The sequence below is a fragment of the Solenopsis invicta genome, chromosome 16 (assembly GCF_016802725.1).
Source record: "Solenopsis invicta isolate M01_SB chromosome 16, UNIL_Sinv_3.0, whole genome shotgun sequence".
NCBI classification, from domain to species: domain Eukaryota; kingdom Metazoa; phylum Arthropoda; class Insecta; order Hymenoptera; family Formicidae; genus Solenopsis; species Solenopsis invicta.
In genome coordinates, this window is record NC_052679.1 from 18,850,485 (window position 1) to 18,858,861 (window position 8,377).

Consider the following 8,377-nt stretch of genomic DNA (forward strand, 5'->3'; position numbering starts at 1 on the left):
TCGGTTTTCTCATTTTGACGTGGTAGAGCCCCGTGGACCAAGATATCTGGTTATCGCGAACGACGTCAACTGGGAAGCGGAGCAGCAACGGAATCCGACGATGTTCGCTATCGGCGAGATGTCGATGCGATTCGCGTCAGTAAACACCATCGCGGAACATCTACTAAAGGAGCTCGCCAACGTCAATAGCAGGATCGATCTCACGACGAGTGAGATCGTCGAGACGAGGACGACCACCGGGCATGCCCTGGAATGGCGGGGCGCTGTACGAAGAAGGAAGAGTTCAAACTTTAATAGCGACGTACGTCATCGAGAGATTTTATTTGTAATGTATATATACAGTATTATTTTATTCTTATAATGTTTACCAAATGTTAAAAAAAACAGGAATAAAATAATATCTGGGTACGTCCCAGGCGAGAATTTCTAACGGCCGCAGATCTTTCGTAACTTCTGATTGGTTCACAGATATCTTTCGCGGCTTCTGATTGGTTAAAGTCTCTTGCCCCCTGTTATTTTCTCCCGTTTTTCATTACGTAATAGGGGTGGAAGCTGGTATTTTCCATTACCGTTACCCAGGAATCGCAGATGGCGGCTTTTGAACATTCGAAATACAAACACGCTTTTGCACGCACTTACACGGCATGTACGCTTCTGTGCAGCCGTGCTCCGTGCTATCAGAAGCCGCGATATTACAAAATTATATAAAAGTTTTAGAAAAAAACGAGCAACAGTGTTACTCATTACTTTTTATCTCTGATAATTAATAGACTTTAGACTACATGGGTCAGAAGTTACGTTTGGTGAGAAATAACGTTATTTTTTTTTAATGAATAAGTACCAGTTTTGTGTGTTATATATATTGAATATTTTAAAATATTTCTCTTATCTTTGTTTTTGCAGGAGCACTTAAAAATTAATTTTACTACATTTAATATAATTGTATCACAATGTACTCTTTATTATTGATATATAGAATGTTTAATTATAATATTACAGCATATTCGATGTTACAGTTGTATGATGTCAAAGGAGCACCTGTGGTGAAGAAACCGCAACGCAGTAAGACCAATGTAGAAAAAATTTGGAGGTAGTTTTACAATGACAATGTGTTCTACAGAAGTGAAATAAATATTGGATAGATCTGTACAACAGATTTTGTTGGTGAGTCATTTGTTAATTATTCAATCTCTAAACGAAAATGATATAAGCAAGAAAAATATTGAGATAAATGTAAACCTATAAAAATGATAGAAGGATAAACATTTTGTGCACAGAATATCATACAAATATTTCATACTTGAGACTTAATACTCTGGAGATCTAATTATTTTTATTGATTTCTATCATGTAGTGAAACGTATGCAAATATGCTGCTTATTGATTCATTGTCTTGGAAATATATTGAAAATATACATTTTTATTATTTTTTTAAACAATGCACTTCTGTTTTGCATCTCAAAGTGATGTTATATGATAAGTTAATTACTTTAATATTTTGCACGATGTTTTTTTAAGATAGTACTATTATCATCTTTATAGTGGTACTACATTTATGTTTAGAAAGATTATTGCTGGAGATAACTCGGTGGTGTCAGTTACTCTTATTGCTTCATGCAAAACTATCACAATTTTTTTTCAATTTCATATGTCACGCACTAAAATTCTGTCAATCTATTTTTTAGTCAAGAATTTCTTAAATTAATTGTATTTCTGTTTAAAAGCTTTAGACTAACTTTTATTATTAATGGAATCTAATTTGATCTATACCACACATTATTATAATGGAAGATAATTGAAAGAGAAAAATTTTTGAATCATTGGATATTGATAAAAGTTTCTCTAAGTTAACTGTAAATTTGTAAAAATTTAGTTTGCTTTAACAATATAAGTATACAAGCAATGAACTTCAATATACTTAAAGGTTTAATGTGACAACGCAGTTTATATGTACATTACAAAATAAGAACATATTTTTCTATTACTGAAATCTTAATTAGAAATACATTGCTCATCATATCGATTACCATACTTCCTATCCCTTCAAATTAATTTAGTGCTATCTATGATTTTGTTCTGTGTTGCATGCCTTATTTTATTTCATGTTACATATTCTAAGCATAGACGAAATGTCGGAATCACCTTTACACACGTTAGTGTGTTAATTTCATCTGTACCAAATGCTAAGTACTAAGGTGAATAATCACTAAAAAGTCATACCTGTGAATTACAAATGTAAGATAGTTTTACATTTTATATTGTCATGTACTATTCATACATTTTTATTCGTACATAGTTATTGCTATACATTATTCATACGCGGGAAGAATAGTTTTGCTGAAGTAAAAATTTAGTTATAGATCTAGAAATAATTTTTTTTAACAATCAAAACAATCACAGGACATTTAAGCATGAACAAAGCTATAAAATATTTTGACATTTTAGCAACTAATGTATTTGTCCTATTATGATTTTTTTTTCAAATGAAGTAAAAACATTTATTTACATAAAAAACAAAGCAATATGATTTTTTACCAATCTAATAATTATTTTGATCTAACAAAATTAATTTCATATCTGTATCCAATAAATTATTAAACACTTCAGCAAAAGCGCACTTTCCATGTATATTGTTGACCATTACACCTAACAATACGCAAAATTATCAATGTATGTAGACTTCACAATTTGTTTCCTGCGAACATAGCTGAACATTTCATAAAGCTCCTAAATATACGTTTTGGATAATTGTGTGAAATAATTTTTTATATCAAAAGATTTGTAGGATGTTGAGTAAAACATAAAGATATTAACAAGAAATAATTGTCGCTCAATAGCGGAGCGTCTGTATCAGTATATCATATATCAGAATTTTTTTCAGATTTTTAGAATCCAAAAATTTTGAAAAAATCATAATCTTTTGTTTGGATGCCCTTAATAGGATTTTTCCACTGAAGTTTGATGATATGTCTTACATGATCTTGCTTTAAAAGATAGTCTTTCTCGACTTTTAATAGGAGATTGTTGTAAATTGCTTGGTTCAGTAAAATACATATGTTAAATAGCACGAAGAACGTTGTAGAACGTTGACTTTACCGACCGTATTTCCGAGAACTTACGCCGCTCGAACCCGACACTGTCGCCATCGTCAGTCTTCTCGATTGGTTTCGAAACGGAGTTGTCTCGTGACAGTGCAGACGCAGAGTCCGCTTTGTTGGCTATCCTGCGCGAATCAGTTAATAAAGTTTGAAAATTTCGCTAGCTTGCGTGCATCACCGGCTCCTCGATCTCGTAGATTTTCACACGTAAGACAAAGAGACAGGTTATATTTGCTACTCGGGAAGGTATCACGCGATAACGCGATCGCGCTTTACTCCGATTTTGCCGTGGTTAAACTCCGTGGACAAAGATCTGTTTATCATTGCAAACGGCGCCGTAGCTGGGAAGGGGGGCAGCAATGGAATCCGGCGACGAAGATACATTTGCTATCAGCGACGAGGAGATGTCGGTGCAATCTCCGCCAACAAACCCCGTCTAGGAACACCTGCTGAAGGAGCTCACCGACGTCGTGAGCAGAATCGATCTTTTGACGAGAGAGATTGCCGAAACGATGCCGACTACCGAGCGCGTTTTGGGTGCCCTAGGGTCTGGAATGGCGAGTGCTGTACGGTGAAGACGCGAGTTCGAACTCGGATAGCGACGTACGTCATTGCGCGATTTTATTTGTAATATTTATATAGTATTATTTTATTCTTGTTTACCAATTGATAGAAAGAGATCGAACGTTATCTGGGCGCATTAGACGATAGTTTCTAACGACCGCCATAGATCTTCTTTCGCAACTTCTGATTGGTTCACATATATCTTTCGCGGTTTCTGATTGGTTGAGATGTCTTGCCCCCTGTTTTTTCCCCTCTTGTTTTTCATTACGCAGTAGATAGGGGCGGAACCTGGTATTTTCCATTACCGTTTCCTAGGAATTGCAGATGGCGGCTTTTCGACGTTCGAAATGCAAGTTCATTTTTGTACGCATATACACGGCATGTACGCTTCTGTGCGGTCGTGCCCCGTGCTATTAAGAGCCGCGATATTATCAAATTATAAAAAATTATTAGAAAGAACTAACGAGCAACAGCGTTACTTTTTATCCCTGGTAATAGACTTAGATTACATGAGACGGAAGTTATGTTTTGTGAAAAATAATGTTATTTTTTTTTATGAATATCACTTCTGTGTGTTATATGTTTTGTATGTTCTTAAATTTTTCTCTTTGTTTTTGCAGGAGCACTAAAAAATTAATTTTATTGCATTTAATATAATTGTATTGTAATGTACACACTATTGTTGTTATATGGAATGTTTAATTATAATATTACAGCATATTTGATATTACAGTTATGATGTCGAAGGAGCACCTGTGGCGAAGAAACCGCAACGCAGTAAGACCAATGTAGAAAAAATTTGGAGGTAGTTTTACAGTGGCAATGCGTTCTACAGAACAAGTGAAATATTGGATAGATCTGTACAACAGATTTTGTTGGTGAGTTGTTTGTTAATTATTTAATCTCTAAACGAAAATGATATAAGCAAGAAAAATAGTGAGATAAATGTAAAGCTATAAAAATGATTGAAGGATAAACATTTTGTGCACAGAATATCGTACAAATATTTCATACTTGAGACTTAATACTCTGGAGATCCAATTATTTTTATTGATTTTAATCTTGTGGTGAAACATATGCAAATATGCTGTTGATTGATTCATTGTCTTGTAAATATATTGGAAATATACATTTTTATTATTTTTTTGAAACATTGCACTTCTACAAAATGTTTTGCATCTCAAAGTGATGTTATGTGATAAGTTAATTACTTTAATATTTTGCACCATGTTTTTTTAAGGTAGTACTATTACCATCTTTATAGTGGTACCACATTTATGTTTAGAAAGATTATTGCTGGAGATAACTCAGTGGTGTTAGTTACTCTTATTGCTTCATGCAAAACTATCACAAATTTTTTTCAATTTCATATGTCACGCACTAAAATGTTGTCAATCTATTTTTAAGTCTAGAATTTCTTAAATTAATTGTATTTCTGTTTAAAAGCTTTAGACCAACTTTTATTATTAATAGAATTTAATTTGATCTATACCATACATTATTATAATGGAAGGTAATTGAAAGAGAAAAAATTTTGCATCATTGGATATTGATAAAAGTTTCTCTAAGTTAACTGTAAATTTGTAAAAATTTAGTTTGCTTTAACAATATAAGTATGCAAGCAATGAACTTTAATATACTTAAAAGGTTTAATCTGACAATGCAGTTTATATGTAAATTACAAAATAAGAACATCTTTTTCTATTACTGCAATCTTAATTAGAAATGCATTGATCATCATGTCGATTACCATACTTCCTATCCCTTCAAATTAATTTAGTGCTCTCTATGATTTTGTTCTGTGTTGCATGCCTTATTTTATTTCATGTTACATATTCTAAGCATAGATGAAATGTCGGAATCACCTTTACACACGTTAGTGTGTTAATTTCATCTGTACCAAATGCTAAGTACTAAGGTGAATAATCGAACAGTACAAAGTCATACCTGTGACTTACAAATATAAGATAGTTTTACATTTTATATTGTCATATACTATTCATACATTTTTATTCGTACATAGTTATTGCTACATATTGTTTATACGCGGAAAGAATAGTTTCGCTGAATTGAAAATTTAGATATAGATCTGGAAATAATTTTTTTGAGCAATCAAAACAATTATGGGATATTTAAACATGAACAAAGCTACAAAATATTTTGATATTTTAGCAAATAATGTTTTTGTCTTATTATGATTTTTTTTCAAATAAAGCAAAAACTTTTATTTATATAAAAAACAAAGCAACATGATTTTTTACCAATCTAATAATTATTTTGATCTAACAAAATTAATTTCATATCTGTATCCAATAAGTTATTAAACACTTCAGCAAAAGCGCACTTTCCATGTATATTGTTGTCTCTTACACCTAACAATACGCAAAATTATCAATATATTTAGATTTTACAATTTGTTTCCTGCGAACATATCTGAACATTTCATAAAGCCCCTAAATATATGTTTTGGATAATTGTGTGAAATAATTTTTTATGTCAAAATAGATTTGTAGGATGTTGAGTAAAACGTAAAGGTATCAACAAGAGATAATTGTAACTCAATAGCGGAACGTTTGTATCAGTAAATCATATATCAGAATTTTTTTCAGATTTTTAGAGTTCAAAAATTTTGAAAAAATCATAATCTTTTGCTCTTAATAGGATTTTTTCACTGAGGTTTGATATGTTTTACATGATCTTGCTTTATAAGATAGTCTTTCTTGACTTTTAATAAGAGATTGTTGTAAACTGCTTGGTTCAGTAAAATACATATGTTAGATGGAGCACGAAGAACGTTGTAGAACGTTGACTTTACCGACCGTATTTCCGAGAACTTACGCCGCTCGAACCCGACACTGTCGCCATCGTCAGTCTTCTCGATTGATTTCGAAACGGAGTTGTCTCGTGACAGTGCAGACGCAGAGTCCGCTTTGTTGGCTATCCTGCGCGAATCAGTTAATAAAGTTTGAAAATTTCGCTAGCTTGCGTGCATCACCGGCTCCTCGATCTCGTAGATTTTCACACGTAAGACAAAGAGACAGGTTATATTTGCTACTCGGGAAGGTATCACGCGATAACGCGATCGCGCTTTACTCCGATTTTGCCGTGGTTAAACTCCGTGGACAAAGATCTGTTTATCATTGCAAACGGCGCCGTAGCTGGGAAGGGGGGCAGCAATGGAATCCGGCGACGAAGATACATTTGCTATCAGCGACGAGGAGATGTCGGTGCAATCTCCGCCAACAAACCCCGTCTAGGAACACCTGCTGAAGGAGCTCACCGACGTCGTGAGCAGAATCGATCTTTTGACGAGAGAGATTGCCGAAACGATGCCGACTACCGAGCGCGTTTTGGGTGCCCTAGGGTCTGGAATGGCGAGTGCTGTACGGTGAAGACGCGAGTTCGAACTCGGATAGCGACGTACGTCATTGCGCGATTTTATTTGTAATATTTATATAGTATTATTTTATTCTTGTTTACCAATTGATAGAAAGAGATCGAACGTTATCTGGGCGCATTAGACGATAGTTTCTAACGACCGCCATAGATCTTCTTTCGCAACTTCTGATTGGTTCACATATATCTTTCGCGGTTTCTGATTGGTTGAGATGTCTTGCCCCCTGTTTTTTCCCCTCTTGTTTTTCATTACGCAGTAGATAGGGGCGGAACCTGGTATTTTCCATTACCGTTTCCTAGGAATTGCAGATGGCGGCTTTTCGACGTTCGAAATGCAAGTTCATTTTTGTACGCATATACACGGCATGTACGCTTCTGTGCGGTCGTGCACCGTGCTATTAAGAGCCGCGATATTATCAAATTATAAAAAATTATTAGAAAGAACTAACGAGCAACAGCGTTACTTTTTATCCCTGGTAATAGACTTAGATTACATGAGACGGAAGTTATGTTTTGTGAAAAATAATGTTATTTTTTTTTATGAATATTACTTCTGTGTGTTATATGTTTTGTATGTTCTTAAATTTTTCTCTTTGTTTTTGCAGGAGCACTAAAAAATTAATTTTATTGCATTTAATATAATTGTATTGTAATGTACACACTATTGTTGTTATATGGAATGTTTAATTATAATATTACAGCATATTTGATATTACAGTTATGATGTCGAAGGAGCACCTGTGGCGAAGAAACCGCAACGCAGTAAGACCAATGTAGAAAAAATTTGGAGGTAGTTTTACAGTGGCAATGCGTTCTACAGAACAAGTGAAATATTGGATAGATCTGTACAACAGATTTTGTTGGTGAGTTGTTTGTTAATTATTTAATCTCTAAACGAAAATGATATAAGCAAGAAAAATAGTGAGATAAATGTAAAGCTATAAAAATGATTGAAGGATAAACATTTTGTGCACAGAATATCGTACAAATATTTCATACTTGAGACTTAATACTCTGGAGATCCAATTATTTTTATTGATTTTAATCTTGTGGTGAAACATATGCAAATATGCTGTTGATTGATTCATTGTCTTGTAAATATATTGGAAATATACATTTTTATTATTTTTTTGAAACATTGCACTTCTACAAAATGTTTTGCATCTCAAAGTGATGTTATGTGATAAGTTAATTACTTTAATATTTTGCACCATGTTTTTTTAAGGTAGTACTATTACCATCTTTATAGTGGTACCACATTTATGTTTAGAAAGATTATTGCTGGAGATAACTCAGTGGTGTTAGTTACTCTTATTGCT